General features: G+C 32.5%; 1 protein-coding gene across 1 annotated transcript in view; it reads left to right on the top strand.

Moving 5' to 3' along the window:
- The first annotated feature begins 570 nt into the window (after window positions 1-570).
- The window catches only part of LOC127719884 (uncharacterized), an 82,864-nt gene continuing 65,472 nt past the window's right edge, over window positions 571-17,962 (top strand). The window contains exon 1 of the mRNA XM_052226234.1: window positions 571-692. The gene's annotated coding sequence lies outside the window, so the exon portion shown is untranslated. The remainder of the gene's footprint in view (window positions 693-17,962) is intronic.

The raw sequence follows: 17,962 nt of genomic DNA, 5'->3' as shown, positions 1-17,962 counted from the left end.
TTTATAAGAATAATAAAACTAACCCAATATGTTATTTTAGCCTAGTTTCACTGAGAACATGAAGAATACAATAACCTGAAAAATTGTAACAATCTGCAATTTCCTACCCCTGTACTTAATACCCTTTAAAAACTTTTCTAGATCGTATGTATGAGGGTCTGGATAGGAGTCTGGGTGAGAGTCCTTCATTTCTTGATTTTTTTAATTGTTTATTTAACGAGGTTTTTTTTAACGACCTTGGCTACCCATGAGGGTCTTAATTTCACGGTCGTTTATACCATTTTTCTATACAGTATTCTTTATTTATTTTGCCCATTATTCTTTATTCTTTATATTTTTTGCTCTCAGTTATTCTGCACTTTTTTTCATTATTCTATATTATGTAAACCCCATCCAGATCCCCATGTATACATTTGTATCAGCTATTTTTTAAATATTCAGAGAAAGCACAGACATAATGTTATATGTCTACATAATGTTATATATCTCTGGAGAAAGTAATGTTGAAATTTAGCGGGAAAATTTTGATTGTCTCCCATGAAAGTGGTATTTTGTGAGAAGGACATTGTGGACACCAGACGAAAAGTTGGCGCAGGAAATAAAACGAAAGTGAAAGAAGCATGTTTTCACAAGTTTACCGGCATAAATAGTTGTTTTGAAAACAACATTTGTATTTTGGTTCTCCTAAACAGGTAAATATACACCAGAAATAACCAAACACATATACAAATATGTAACCGAGATGCAAACTGCAGCACAAGGTGTTTGAAAATATAAACAATATAAACGGTTAATTGGTAATAAAATTTAAAAATAAACAATATAAACGGTTAATAATTTGGTAATAAAATTTAAAAATTACAATGTACCATTAAGTAAGAAAAACATTTTTACATCACTGTCACATATCAAATTATTTACGATGTGGTGTCATTGTATACATTTGTATTTACATCAACATTTTATAGAACAGGTCTGAGTGACATCTGCTAGATAATGAAACAAAATTTTTGCTTCCTGTATTGTCTTATACACCTTATTGCTATTTGGAAATTTGCGCCGCTTGAACTTTTGACTTCATACAACAATCACTTTTCCATTGTGGCGTCAGATATTTTCTGTGACATCAAAATTTTACAGGAATCTTTGTGATGTCCAGTAATGGCGGACAAATAGCGATAAGGTGTATTTATCATTAGACAGTGACAATTTGGTTCAGGTTATTTATCACACATAGACAAAATCCTAATATATGTCTGGAGTACATTCTAACCCAAAGTCATAAAAAAACAATATGCATGTATATGAATGCATCAACAGGGGCGGATCCAGCCATTTTTAAAAGGGAGGTTCCAACCCAGGAGAAAGGGGGGTTCCAAATATATGTCCCCAGTCAAATGCATTGATTGTCAAAAAAAATGTGAGGGCAATTTTGGTATCTAATGAAAGATTAAGGACTTGGGATGACTGTAGAACCCTTGTTTGCATTTTTTTTTATTTCAAATTATTAAAAAAAATATATAGAACAGGAGGGCATATTTTACCTGTTACTCAGATTAGAAGTACCTGCTTTTTTGCTACTTCTGGGAACTAGTGCGCCCTAATATGCGATTGAAGGTATATTGAATTTTTCAGCACAAGTCAGAATATGAAAGGTATAGTTTTGAATGAAATGACTGTCACTTTATTTGAACCTATGAATGCTTGAAATTGAAGAATTTAACATAGAAATGAATGGGCTATAGGGGCCGTCTTAAACTTGCAGTAAAGTGAGAGATTTTTTTGTTGCTCAATGATGAAAGCCTAAATGTGATTTTGAGATGAAAAACAGCAATAAAAGCTATCTTCCTTTGCTTTTTCAGTGTTTTTTGCTGTGCATGTACTGATTTTGTGTCATGGATGGATACCCCATATCCTTTGTTTTTCTATTATATGAACTGGTGGTTTTATTCCTGAAACCAGTACATACTTAGTTTAAAATTTTTGGGTAAAAGTCATCAAATTGAAACTCAGTGCACATGTTCATTATAATTTGAGTTTTAAAAAATTTATACAAAATTTCAGTTTTTCCCTAGTTTCTGGATTCACTGAAAAAGAAAAATGATAGTGTGAGGGCATGGTGTCCTCCAAACACATTTTCTTTTTATGCCCCCGCGGTAGCTGTGGGGGCATTAAGTTTTACCCTTGACCGTCTGTACGTCTGTACGTCTGTCTGTATGTACGTACCAAAATTGGTTTCCGTTCTGTAACTTTAGTTTGACTCAACCAAATGTTATGAAACTTATACACAATGCTTATTACTACAAAACACTGATCAAGTTTGAATTTTGGTGGTTTCACTTTTGCCGTTCTAGAGTTATGCCCCTTTACAAATGGAAAAATTGCTGAATTTTTTGTTTCCGTTCTCTAACTTAAGTTTGCCTCAACTCAATGTTATGAAACTTATACACAATGCTTATTACCACAAAACTCAGATCAAGTACGAATTTGGGTAGTGTCACTTTTACTGTTCTTGAGTTATGTCCCTATATAACGTTATATGCAAGCGGGGGCATCATCTGTGTCCCATGGACACATTCCCCATTCATTTATTTGTTTAAACTGTTAAACAAAAAATACTCCTTCAATTTTTAAATTATATGGAAAATATGATGAAATGACAGAAAAAGTATGTGAAAAATTTCACAGTAACAACAAGAATTGGAAAACATTTTACCAGATGTATATATGAAATAACATTTAGTGGTTTTTGAGTAAATTTTTCTAATGAATTGCCCAGGAAAAGCTGCAGTGGTTACACAATTTAAGGGAACAACCATTTGATATAAGGTGGGTGGAGTGTTGGGGCAGGAGCATATGTATTAGATTGACTTTTTATTTCATATGTTACTATGCATGCCACAAAGCCGTGCAAAAACTTTGTTTCACTTTAGTACTCCTGCCCAACTCAGAAAATCAAATGGTCATCCCCTAAGGAAAAGTTGATTGAAAATGTAAGAACTAAAATGCTTGAATATCCTATACATTTAATATCAAAATATATGATATGACAATTTACAGACATAAAACATACAATAGACACTTTATAGACAAGATCAAATTTAAGCTACTTAACCATGTTAAATATCTGACATTATTTAAAGTTCATATCTTAAAATCTTGTTTGCTATCACATGACAATTAAACGACAGAGGTGTTGATAATCTTTTCTTTATTGCTTTTCTGTAGATTTGTACCATGATTTTATCTTCTATGCTAAGACCTATATTTCATTATTAAACCTCATTTTAGATCAAATAAGTACATGCACTTGTGAAAAGCTAGCAACAAGTTTTGTTAACGTTAAGTTTTTAGTTTATATACTGTAAATTCAGAAATTATTTCAAGGTTTTTATTAATGCAAATAATGCGACTGGGTGGGTATCTCAAAAATAAGAACTCACATTCTGATATCTGATCCGTATATCTTAATGCACATTTTCCTGAAATCGCAATAATTAATCTCACATTTTTGTCCAAAATCGCAGTAATAAATGCATACAATAAGTTCTGAATTTACAGTATTCTCAATCTCATTGTAAAAACCCTTTAAGTAGACACAACAGTTGCTGGTCTATATAAAATAAGTACACAATATTTTCACTATTTTTCAAATTGCAAGCGTTGAACTATTTGACCAGTCAATAGTTTCCAACTATTTGCCCTCAATGAAACTATTAGACCGCAAGCGTCATTACATTTCGCAGAATTTCAAATGCAGCTACGGGATTGGAGAATGTTGAGAATACCGCTGGAGTTATAACGTCGTTTTTTGTCTATCATATCTAGGGTTGACCTCATTACGGGACGTAGCCTTAGCATTCAGAATATGTATATGAACAGTAGGACAACCGTAAGCGTCTGAGTAAGGATTTCGGTGTGAAGTAAACGTTAAACAGTATGGTTGTGTTTCTGCTTTTTGTATTACGATAGTTGATTTAGACCCTACATTTATTGTCTGTTGTCTCTTTCAGTATAATAAAACACTTACTGACTGGAATTTGTGGAATAGTAAGTTTATTGTCCCCTCGGAAACAACTTTTGCCCTCGGTTCTGCCTCAGGGCAATAGTTGCACCCAGTCAATAAGTATAAAATATTACATGCTCATGTTGTTAAGATCAACTTTTTCAAACCATGTGTCAGATATCAAAATGTGTTCACGTTTTTTTTAAACGTGAATTATTAAATTATGTATGTATTCATAATAAATAATGATTAAGCTCTTTAAGGAATTAAAAAACAAATTTAAGCTGTATAATTGATCCAGTTATGTCATTTATAATGATATTAATTCTTTAATGAGAAAAATAGGCTTGTTTTTAATCTGCTAAGAACAGTTTTTGTTATGTTTGATTGAAAGAAATTTATTATATTATAATTTGAAAATACCTAAGAATGAATCTATAGTAAATACATTTACTTTGAAGTAGCAGTGATCCATTTGCAGACAATAGAAATTTACAGCATAACAGTATGTAACTGTCCTTATCAAGTATTCAAGTAGCTCATAAAAGATTGATTGTTGGAGGCTTAATGTCCAGTGGCAAATATTTCATGCATGTTCAGGACTTTTTTTATATTTTTTTCTAATGAAAGAAATGGAAGGTTAAAGACCAAACAGCCTATTGTTTGTTTGCATTAGCTAAGGCAACTTGATTATGACATGGAAACTCTAAGACGTTGTATCCAGCTGAGCAAAAGCGGCAGATTAGAACGTTCCATTTTGCGTATTTCATAGATTCGAATATGATTTTCATGTCAAAATACGTTTTGTCAAGAAAACTGGGATTGGGCTAGTGAAAATTAAACAAAAATAAACACAAACATGACAAAAGAAACTGTTTAGTCCTATATTGTGGTATGCCCTAGTCCATCTGTGCTTCTATCTGTCAGTCAACACTACAGTGGCTAAGGAGTTGACTGAAAAGTGGGCTGGGGCAAACTTCTGAAAGTGATGAGCAAAAAAAAAAATGCTTATGTAAGAACTAATAAAGTCTAATAGTCTAGAAGTTAGTCAGTGTCATCTTTCATTTTCATTTTTTATTTTCAATAATTTTATCAAAGAGAGGGAGGGGGCAAATACAAACTTCCCTTTTTAAAAGTGGAGAAGCAAGTGATTTCGACCAATTTGACTTTTCTAGAGTCCCCACTTTCAACAGACAATGTTTCTGAAGGCTAATTTGATATGGCAACAGAATGACAAATACTGATAATGAGTGATACGTAATTGTATAACTGGATAAAAAAGCAGTTATATATTGTTGTTATTTTTGAATGCTGGTTTCAAAAACGTCCAATTTGCCAAAATTGCGGGAAATTTGTACTACTATAACGTCAAATTCAGTGTTCTGAAGAAAGACAGCTCTTTTCTTGAAAACAAATGAATAAAAAAACATGAAAATAACTCATAACTTTTTGGAAAGGTCAGTCACAAATACTTTTAGGGCTTTATTTAAATGAGTGCACAAAGCACTTTCCTTTTGGAAATTTTTATGAAGAAATCAATGGTAGATATTTTTTAATCTTTGAAACATTCTTGCATATTATTTTTAGTGGGAATGAAATAAATCATAAATTTTTTAAGATCAAAACAACAAAAATCTCAAACTCTAAAATCTTTAATTGATATATACAAATCTACTATTTAACATGAAAAAAAGAATCATGCTTGTAGGTTAGATATCATTGGTTTGAATAACAACCAAATAATGTTCATATTGGAAAAAACATCAAACTGAGGCTGCTATAGTGATGAAACCAAGTCGGTGGCCACCAATTTTTTTCATCTTATTTTGTTCCCAAAATCATGAAGTACCTTCACACAAAATTTCAAGGAAAAATTAATGGTAGAACTGAATAGGCTGTTTGGTCTTTAATTCTACCATGATTAAGTTTAGATGGTTATCAATTTCAATGAATCAAAAGAAGAATAACAAAATGAGACAAATGGGACATTCCATTATGTGAGTTCAACCAGTTCATACCAAAAGTATACCGGGTAGTGCCAATTGTCCAAAGCTCATCTTCAACAGAATATAAGGGACCAATAAAGGTACTTATTCTAGTAGGTCATCCTTGATGATGGAAAGCACTACTTTTTTATGGCGTTAATATGAAGCTTTCACATTTTTTAGTGTAGTAAATGAACAGAATATGGAATTCTTTGTGAAGAATTAGAACAATAAATTTGGTTTCATTTCAAGCATTATTTAAGTTGCATGTAAAAATATCAAGAAAATACAGATTCAGAGAAAAAAACTATGTTAAATATACACTCATAGAAATCTCTTTATTTTTACTTCATTGAAGTATTTATTAAGTGTTGTCCTTTTACCAGACATGGGGTCTTCCTAGTAATACTTATCTGTAATCGATTACGGGTACATTTTTTCATGTAATCGAAAGTATAATCTGTTATATACAATATCATAAAAAGTGGAAATACTTTAAAAATTTATTATAGTGTCTTAATTCTATCTCTTATCTCATGGGGGTAACTTTGTTTCCCTACTGCAGAGGTCTTCAATACGTAATTGATAGGGGGTGCTACTTGGGTTCTGTTACCAATATAATTTAGATTTTAAAAATGTATACCTTTCCCTATATTGGTTGGGTTTTGTGTGGTGTGTTGGTAAAGTGGAATGAGAAGGTGTCAAAAGAGAGAAAACTTGTGGATAAAACACAGCCGGGGACACCAAGAAAGATGACAGACGAAGAAGAATTTACAAATAATCCAAAAAATATAAAAAGGACATACAGCAACACCACTAAAAACCATGGGTGAATTCAGGGGATCTGGGAAGCTTTTGTCGTGTAGGAAACTTACATTCCATAGTGGTCAATCAAATCGTGGTGACAACAGTAATATTTTTGAAGGGACGATCTCAATCTTTACAATGAAAATACTGCAGAGTTAAACGCTAAGTTAAGTGAAGTCATTTATACATGATTAACAAAGTTTGGAGACTTATTGGTTTTGCTCAGTTCTTCTTATTGTTGTTATTCTTCCCTCTTCTTCTTCTTCTTCCTCTGCCACTTTTAAATTTCAGCTTGTCCGCACCCAAACCCTTGTCAGATTAACTTAGGGTTCCACAATATGTTAGACTAACATGTCAAGTGGTGCAATCAGGATTTTGTTTTGTGAGTTGGGCTTTATAAAGGGGTACTTTGAGGGGCAAAAAGAAAGGAGGGGTTTACTATAGAACCCTATGGGATTTTTATTTTTTTTTTCATTTTCAAATGATTATAACTTGAGAACAGTTAGTGATAGACACATGGGGTCTTCAGTAATGACCATGGGAACATACTGAAAGGTCAAAAGGTCAATTATGAACTCTTTTTTCAATTTATTCAATAGGGAGAGTCCTTAGGGGTTTATACTTACAGGATTTGTTTGGGCAACTTTGTAACAGCATCCTGTTACAATCATTTCTTAATTATGAGCCCAGGAGCAGACAAGAATCACATTCTGCCATAATCGCGAAAAATATCACCTTTGCTTGGAGCTCAGATCCGAAGCTCAGATTCCTTATGTAATGTTTACTTACAGTGAGACTTTCGGCTGTGAAAAAATTACAGGGTTTTCATATATTTCTGAAAGTAATTTTCCCCACCTATTCACATATTTCAAGCTGGAAAATGTGACCTATTCGAGCGGCACGTCCTATCACCATGTATATAGGAAGTGGCCCCCAAGGATTCTTATTCTATATAAAAAGAATACTGATATACATATAGGACAGGGGATCAGACAAATTCATCAGTAAGTCAGATACCTTTAAAAGATTACGAAACAAAAAATGTGAATATTTAAAAGTCGCATATCATTCTCAAACTGATCTCTGGATGGATGTACCAATGTCATTTTATATGAAATAGGACCTTATTGTTATATACACATATTTGACTATTGTATTTAATAATGAAAACCTAGGATCTTATAGACAAGACCAGAGTTTGGACATCTTGACCCAAAAAGCTACTTTGGTCAGGATTAAGATTTATAAGCTTTACATTCTTGAATAGAGTTAAGGAGGTAATTTTTAAGGCTTAATAATTAATATACTTATTAGATAATAATGTTAAAATTAATGAAGTAATTTTTTTAATAACTTTAATCAAATGTCAAAGGAGTTATACAATAGACTGAATCTAAATTTTGGAGTATATTACAAATTAACTTGATAACTTTTGTCTGATCTCGTTTTTTGTGTAAATAGCAAATGAAATATGTTTAAATGAAAGTAATACAAAATTTTTGTTGAGATTTTTGAAAACTTTGAGGTATTTTACAAAGGCAAGTACAAAATAATTTCTGTAATCTTAAATTGACAAACATTAACAAACATTAACCTGCTGAAAATTTTGATAGGGAATGCATCACAGGTTTGATCAGCTTTAGAAAACTGAGTTGTATTTTTAATCAATACGACCAAAAATTTAACATAAACTAGCAGTTAGTCTCTTCCTTTCAACATTCACTAAATTAGCAAGCCCTTGAGAGAATAGAGTGTTCTTAATCTCAGAACCAATATAAATTTCTATTCGTCTGTTTTTGTTGAGCTATTATGTGACTTAAGGGGAAATAACTTGGAGCACCCATATTTAAAACTAAATTATGCCTTTTTCACAATATGCCTGGACATCATGTCTTACTAAAGACTTGAACCTTTTTGAATTTAAAGCTCAATGTTGGGGAAATCTGAAAGGATCATGCTTGAAAGTTATCCCTTTCACTTTTAGAATTTGACAGCTGAATATGAAAAATACAACCCTGACCCATTGAATCTCAATAGGGATTAGAACAGTAACTACCAACGATTAATGAAACTTTTAAACTATTGTACATTGATGAAAAGTTATTGTAGTTTTTGGGACAAGAAAATACTACTATACATCTGTACATAATATATAACTATGGTGAAAATTAAAACTTTAGTTAACTCTAGGGGTTGTCTTTATCATGCTAACCCTTATAACCAAGGGTTTGCACGATAAAGATGGCCCCCTAATCTGATGTTCAGTAGTTGTCGTTTGTTGATGTGGTTCATAAGTGTTTCTCGTTTCTCGTTTTTTATATAGATTAGACCGTTGGTTTTCCCGTTTGAATGGTTTTACACTAGTAATTTTTGGGGTCCTTTATAGCTTGCTGTTCGGTGTGAGCCAAGGCTCCATGTTGAAGATCGTACTTTGACCTATAATGGTTTACTTTTATAAATTTTGACTTGGATGGAGAGTTGTCTCATTGGCACTCATACCAGATCTTCTTATATCTATAAAGTGATAATCTTAAGCAATGTATTTATATATATATATACAGTATTTCTATGGATTAATATATATGTAGCAACCTGAACTTCTTCCCAGTCAGGCTGTTTGAACAGATTCTGAAGAGATGTCAATATGCCTTTGCAAGATGTAGAAATACACAGCCATGTCTGGTTGCAATCTGGACATTGAATCCCTTACCCATGTTGAGAGAGTGCCACCCTTTTTGCAGGTTAACCCTTTGCAAAAACTCTTTGATACATCACTAGTTGGCCAGTTGCAAAGCAAAATGTTTGCCTCTATCCTACATTTTGGACTTTTCCGGTAGCAGTAAAAGTTTCACAACCTCCATCCCCAACAATCCTAATTACAATACCGACTTATGTAATAATTTTTTATTGTTTACAGTCAAACCTGTAGTACTACCTATACAATTTGAACTTCAGTTCAAAGGTCACCTCTCTTATAAGGTCAGTTTTCTCTTGTCCCAAGGGTGATCTTAATATACAGGTGTGACTGTATATTTGCATGGTAATATCCTAATTTTCAGTTAGATTGTTTTTCTCATGAATTTCTACTTTAAAGCTTACATCATTAACAAATGAAAATAAATAACATTTTAGATTTTTTTTAAAACTCATACAACATTTATTTACATGTTTAATTCCTTTCTAAGAGTTGTGTATTGACAATTTGAAAAGTAGGATTTTATTTGAAACCTATTTGATATTTGTTTAAAGTGTTGAATAGAAAAACATATAGGTACTGCCTTCAAATGAATTGAGTTGTACATTTGTATTGATAATGACTCCAATTTCACATATTAAAATTTTGTATTTGAATTACAAAGAGTAATTTATTTTTTCGCTATTGTTGACTTGAAGTAAATAGTATGATAAGTTTAATACCTTCAAAAGTTTTATATTGCTTTAAACTTTGCTACCTTGAATATTAGAAAACGTACATTAAATATCAGGCAGATAAGGTTGGAGACAATCACATTGATAATAAAACAGTAAATAAGCTTATGAAATAATTGAAAACTTGCAATACTTGATAGTTAATAAAAGTTTGTGAAATTGTTTCTGGATATTTAGAATTTTTGTATTCCCTTGATTTCGACAGTTGTAGGAAATTAACCCTAAATTTCATTGCAGAAAAAAAAATTGTGAGTCGTAATCATACGTCTTGGGTGTATCAAAGCACCATTTTTTTTTATTTGCTGTGTTTCTATAAAATATTTTGGAAACTTCAGGTTACTAAAGCTTTGTAACAGGAAAAAAAGGGGTGAAAATTTAATTGGTTTACTTCCGGTGATGGTTATTATCTTATATGCCATGAAATTTTCACTGTAGTACTGGACAGGATAAAACTTTACTCCTGCCAAGTATTTCTTTATTTGAAAGAAAGATAGATTCTGCACAATATTTTGAAAAGTGCCAATTTAACAAAGACTAATAGGGGAAAATCAATGGTGGTATTACTCCTTAGTGACTATTTCGAGGCCCTGCCCCCCAGGTCATGGTCCAGTGAATTTGAATTAATCATCAATTTTCAATGTTAAGTTTTCTGCTGAAGGTAGTTTGATAGGAACTACTTATGATAGGCAATGATTTTCTATAAAGTTAAATTACTGTCAATACATCTCAGTTTGACTATCTTTTTATGTGCTGCCCTCTATGTCATGGTCGAGCAACTTTGAATTAATTAGCCATGCTGCTGTTTCAGATTGTTTTTTTTTTTTTTTTTTTCTGCTGACAGGCAAGACATATCTCTGTGTCAACAGTTTATTATTTTGATGCAATTAAATATTGTATTTGATTTCTCAAACTTTTGAACATTCATGAGTGTAATTATTCTAGAAACATGAAATCAGAATCATATAGTTTTATTAAGACATGTCATGTATATATTTACTGTGAATTTCCAAAGTTCCCACCCCTCTTCCCACCTACTTTGCAACATCTATCTATTGTTTTTTTTTTAATAATTTGTTCTTATCTTTAACATGCATGAAATATTTGCTACTGGACATCAAACAACAACAATATCCAACCCTTAGGTATCTGTTGTGTTTAAAATTATGATAAGCAGAGAGAATATCTAGACATCAATATTTTAGGACATCTCTGACACTGTCTGTTACATACATAGTTGTTTCATTTTGACTAAAACCAGTTATTTGACTCTGTTCCTACTATATGAATGTAGTAAAGTGAAAAATATTAAAGCAGATTTTAAATATTTATATCCTTGAAGTATATGTTGTTAGTGAATTATTTCAAGAGTGAACTGAAGTCGTGTTTAAAATGAACTTGCATCCAAGTACATATGCACCAGAGTTAGAATTCAGTTTTCTTTGTAATGGTCATGTGAAATGAAAAGGGGGAAATCCCACTATTTTTAACAAGAAAATTGATAACAGTTACAAATATGATAGACAAAACTTAAGTGTTCAGATCTTTTAAGTTACTGAATATTTTGTTTGACAGGAAAGATTCCATCGATATAGAAACTAATCATTTCAAAAGGAGAGTTCACTAAAATATAGGAATTGTTAATGCTTTATTGACTTGACAGATTAGCAAAGATTTGAAAATTTATCAAACTTGTTTGTTAATGGCAAGTGATCAAAGTAAAGTTATCATTGACTAGTCAACTAGGGGGTATACAGCTTTTGTTTATCAGATTAATCTTCATTTAGACATGTAGACTGGCATCTAAAGTCATAAGGTTGATTCTATTTAATTTCATTTGTAGAATTATTTAAATTTAACAAATGTTTTTATAAATATGTGCATAGTACTATAATATTATCAACCTTTATGTCATACCTGTAAACTTACCTCCAAGACCTGCTTAGAGGGGAGATATAATTCATTTCAATATAAAAATAAGAAGTTGTGGCATGATTGCCAATGAGAGCTATGCAGCAGAGTCAAAATGATAAATGTACGCAACTATTGGTTACTGTACAGCCTTCAACAATGAGCAAAACCCATACCTTATAGTCAGATATAATGGACCCCAACAAGTAAAACATGGATTCTAATGCAATTATTTTGTATCAATGGTTCTGATTGGATGACAATAAGCGCAAAATTCTTTATCTCCCTGACTGTAACTAAGGAAGCCGACATTTTGAATTCCGGAATGTATTGACATGTAATTTCTTCAATAATAAACAAAAACCTCACATTTTGCACCTAGAAATCTTCTTTTTATCATATTTTATAACATTCTGAAGCGGACAAGAAGCCAGAAAACGCCTGGTGTTTACGTTTGATGCCGGAAGCATACCTATGATGTCACCTAGTTTATGCGCCAAAGAAGATAACATCATTTCGTGGAATTTTTGTTTAATGAAAATTTTACACTGAAATAATGACTAAAATTGAATGATTTGTTTATTTTGCATTAGAATAGAGATAACTGTATTGTATTTGAAACCTTGCGGACGTCCATCGGTAGTTTTACTGTCGCAAATTTAGTTTACCTGGCGACGCGGAGCAATACAATACAGTTATCTCTAAATTAAACAATTAGAGGTCACTGTAAGGCCTTCAACAATAAGCAAAACCCATACCCTATAGAAAGCTCTTAAAGGCTTCATGAAAACATGTAAAACAATTCAAACAAGAAAACCATTGGCCTTATTTATGTACAAAACAATAAACAAAAAATATATATAGACAGGGACCACTCTTGGAAAGATTTTGTGTGAGGGGCCAACAACCAGTATTTTTCTTTTTTCAGGACAATAACTTGTATATAAGTGTATGGATCATTATGAAATTGTACCACAAGGTTCAATGCCTCAAAAGGAAGGTTGGGATTGTTTTTATACGACCGCAAAAAAATTTTTGTGGTCGTATATTGGTATGACGTTGGCGTCGTCGATGTCGTCGTCGTCGTCGTCGTCGTCCGGCGTCGTCGTCTGAATACACATTAGTTTTCGCACTCTAACTTTAGTTTAAGTGAATGGATCTCATTGAAATTTTACCATAAGGTTCAATACCACAAAAGGAAGGTGGGGATTGATTTTGGGGGTTATGGTACTAACAGTTAAGGAATTAGGGGCCAAAAGGGGCCAAAAATAAGCATTTTTGTAACTTCCAGACATAACTTGTGTGTAAGTGTATGGATCTCTCTGACATTGTACCACAAGGTTCCATATCACAAAGGGAATGCTGGGATTGATTTTGGGGGTATTTGTCTCCAAATTTTAGGAATTAGGGGCCAAAAAGGGGCAAAAAACAAGCATTTTTCTAGTTTCATGACAATAACTTGTTTGTAAGTGTATGGATCTTTATGAAATTGTACTACAAGGTTCCATATCACAAAGGGAATACTGGGATTGATTTTTGGGGTAATTTCCTCCAAATATTAGGAATTAGGGGCCAAAAAGGGGCAAAAAACAAGCATTTTTCTAGTTTCATGACAATAACTTGTTTGTAAGTGTATGGATCTTTATGAAATTGTACTACAAGGTTCCATATCACAAAGGGAATGCTGGGATTGATTTTGGGGGTTTTCCCTCAAAATTTTAGTAATTAGGGGCCATAAAAGGGCAAAAAAAACATGCATTTTTCTAGTTTCAGGACAATAACTTGTGTGTAAGTGTATGGATCTTTATGAAATTGTACTGCAAGGTTCCATATCACAAAGGGAAAGCTGGAATTGAGTTTGGGGGTAATTGCCCTAAACGTTTAGGAATTTGGGGCCAAAAAGGGGCCAAAAAACAAGCATTTTTCTAGTTTCCAGACAATAACTTGTGTTCAAGTGTATGAATCTCTCTGAAATTGTACTGCAAGGTACCATACCACAAAGGGAAAGCTGGGATTGAGTTTGGGGGCGATGAATCATAAGGGGGTTCAAAAAATTGGGGGGGGGATTTTTTTTTTCCTTTTTTTTCTTTAACATTTTCCATTTTAAATTGGTTATTTCTGATTTATATATAAAAGCAAATAATAATGATATGGTTTGAATAGGCATACATGTGAACCTCCCGACGGGAGTACAATAATCCTGTTTTCAGGGGTCTCCTCCCCCCCCTCCCGTTGAAAAAATCCCGTGTATGAAATTTTTCATGAATGAAAAATTTCTGCCCAACATAACATCTCAGGCATCTGGTGTAACTGACATTACCTGAAGTTATATTTTACCTGTAAATCAATTAACATGCATAATTATATGGCTTCACTTGTCAGCTTGGGTGTCAAACATACTGGTAAGCAACGATTTTTACCTCAGGCTAACTGCCGTTGTGTAACAAAAACTGTGTATTTATTGGGTTACCTCCCTTGATTTATCCTGTTTTAAGTTACTTTCCTTTTAATAATGAAAATTTTTAAAAGAATATAAATAAAATATAAATTGAACAAATAATCATAAAAGGATGGTTATTAAATGATTTTAAATGTCTTAGGACAAATAAAAAAAATAATAATTTGAAAATTATTTGCGGATTCTATACTTCCTTTTAAGGCTTAAATTGAAATTTATATAGTAACTATGACCCTAACTTTGCAGATAGAATGAATTTCTGAGTTTGCAAATAAAAACTATTTGCAAGAGAAAAAAAAAAAAAATAAAAACTATATGCAGACAGCTAAACAAATGTTCTGGTTGCAATGATTGTTTTATAGAATATGAAGTAAAAAATTTAAAGAACATACTGGAAAAAAACAATGTTAGATTGAACATGTAGAATATAAAGATGGAGAAACTTTATAAGTACAAGGGTACTATAAACATAATAAATTGGTTGGAAAGTTGAAGAAAACACACTTTAAAAGACCATTTTTACAGCACACGGTTACATTTACAACAAAATTAATGTTGATTAAAAACCTCCTGATCTGAGTCCTAATCTCCTGACCAAAATTTCCCAATCTCCTGATCTGAGTTTCACAGTCCATCACATGTATGAATAGGTAAATTGAAAATTTTTAAGTTCTTAGACCACTTTCATTCTGTGTCAGAAACCTATGCTGTGTCAAATATTTAATTACAATCCAAATTCAGTGCTGTATCAAGCTTGAATGTTGTGTCCATACTTGCCCCAACTGTTCAGGGTTCGACCTCTGCGGTCGTATCAAGCTGCGCCCCAGCGGAGCATTTTATTGGGGGTTATTACCACAACCGTTTGGGAATTAGGGGCCAAATTCAAGGATTTTCTGGTTTCTGGACAATAATCTGAGTATAAGTCTATGTTTTCATCATAAATTTATTTTCAATTTTTCAGAATCCAAAGTTATTCCAGATTCTAATAATTCCATGATTTTGTTTGATTTCATCAAAGATTGAATTCTTGGGTGTTCTTTGATACCATGTATTTAGATTAGGATATTGAACCATAATAGGTAAATGTCCGATTTCAAATTTTTAAGTTCTTTAACCACATTCATTCTGTGTCAGAAACTTATGCTGTGCCAAATATTTAATCACAATCCAAATTCAGCCGTATCAAGCTTGAATGTTGTTCCAACTGTTCAGGGTTCGACCTCTGTGGATGTACCAAGCTGCATCTTGCAGAGCATTTTATTTTAAATATTACATTATTAGACAACACCTTTTTTTTTGTCAAAAGCATTCCACTTTTTTTCGTCTGTTACAAATTTCTTTCAATATATCTTATAACTATAAAGAAAAGCTCAAAATATATATGCCGCTGAAAGTTAAACAGCCATCCATAATCATCATCAAACTATATACATTTTGTTGCATGATATTTCAATAAATAAGGATGACACTTCACAATACAAATCAAAACCCTTGTGAAGGTAGATGGAGGCAAACATCCATTTGTATCCTAGCAAATATGTCGTATGTAAAGAATTTTTGTTAGTTTGAATTAGTACAAAAGAAATTTAAACATTGACATTTCCAATAGATATTACATTTGTATTGATATCATTGAAGTTAAAGGGTGTGAGAAGTGCATTATAACACCCAGTGTGGAAATTGTCACATTAACATTTATTTCTTTCCTCTGCAATTAAATCTGAAAGAGTTTTTGATGTTCTAATGAGTTTTAATGAATGGTACATGGGAAACATTTTAGATAAAGCTAATAGTTTGTTAGTATATTCTTTAGTTTAAGAAACTGATAAAATTGAGAATGGAAATGGGGAATGTGTCAAAGAGACAACAACCCGACCATTGAACAGACAACAGCCGAAGGCCACCAATGGGTCTTCAATGCAGCGAGAAACTGCTGCACCTGGAGGCGTCCTTCAGATGGCCCCATAACAAATATGTATACTAGTTCAGTGATAATGGACGTCATACTAAACTCCAAATTATACACAGGAAACTAAAATTAAAAATGATACAAGACTAACAAAGGCCAGAGGCTCCTGACTTGGGACAGGTGCAAAAATGCGGCGGGGTTAAACATGTTTTTTGAGATCTCAACCCTCCCCCTATACCTCTAGCCAATGAGGAAAAAACAAACGCACAACAGTACGCACAGTAAAACTCAGTATAAGAGAAGTCCGAGTCCGAGGTCAGAATAGAAAACAAAAGAAAAAGTTTTTAGTTACGTTTTAATTCTTTCAAATACCTCAGAAAGGCTATAACTTTATCAAACACATCTTTATCAGTACATGTATGTTTGTTTTTTAGTTGAAAAAAGGTTCACTGCACATTTAAACACTTATGTCCAGTGTGAGCAATTGCCATCTGTTTGGATGTGTGGTTATAATCAGTGTCTTTATACATTTCAAAACTTTTCTTATCTTCATCATTTTCTGAAATAGTGGGTAAGAGGCAGAACAAATGAAAAAGGCCTCTGTTAAAATCTCTCTCATATGCATGCATAAAATATGGCTACCAAAGTGCAAGTTTCAGATTTCTTTGCCTTCTTGCTGGTAAATTAATTTCAAAATCTTTTCAAATTTTTTGAGTGATGACTTGATGATTTCTTAAAAAGTAATGATTTTGTGTTGATTTGACCACACACTTTGCTTATCAGGAATAATGTATGGAGGTTCTGTATAAAGAATTCCTCAATTCTTGATTTTGATTAGGTTGGGTTTTTTTCTCATCTTAGACTTAAAGGGAAATTTGAAAAAGAAACCAAATTATTGAAATAATTTTTTGGAGACCCTGTACAAAGATTCCAACTTTTTCTTATTACTTGCCATTCAACTAGGAATTGTACCACATTGGTTAACACTGTCCTAGATCGAGGGAGGGTTGAGTGCTCTTAAACATGTCTACCCCTGCACCATTTATTATGTGCGTGACCCAAGCCAGGAGTCTGTGATCCATGTTATCCAGTACTTGTCCCTGGTTGCTGTCTGTATAAGTGTTTTTTATTTCATGTTTTTTAGCATAAATCAGCATAAATCAGACTGATAGTTCTCTTTGGTGAATTATTTCACATTTTGTTATCCTTGAGCCTTTTAAAGCCATCTATATGATATGGGCTGTAGTGTAACCTGTACTTGCTCACATCCTTGTCCTATTGTCTTTGGTGAATATTTGTCTAGTTGGCAATCATAAAAAATCTCTTTATTTTTATATATATATTGCAGAATTGTCATTATTGACAATGGCCATAGATACCTGATAATATATGCAGGCTGTTTGGAGTCTCTAATATATATTTAACAAATAGTTCAAACGTAACAAAATGGCACTTGAAAT

This window comes from Mytilus californianus, unplaced genomic scaffold, assembly GCF_021869535.1.
Source record: "Mytilus californianus isolate M0D057914Y unplaced genomic scaffold, xbMytCali1.0.p SCAF_11, whole genome shotgun sequence".
NCBI classification, from domain to species: Eukaryota; Metazoa; Mollusca; class Bivalvia; order Mytilida; family Mytilidae; genus Mytilus; species Mytilus californianus.
This window is presented reverse-complemented; position numbering and strand designations above follow the sequence as displayed.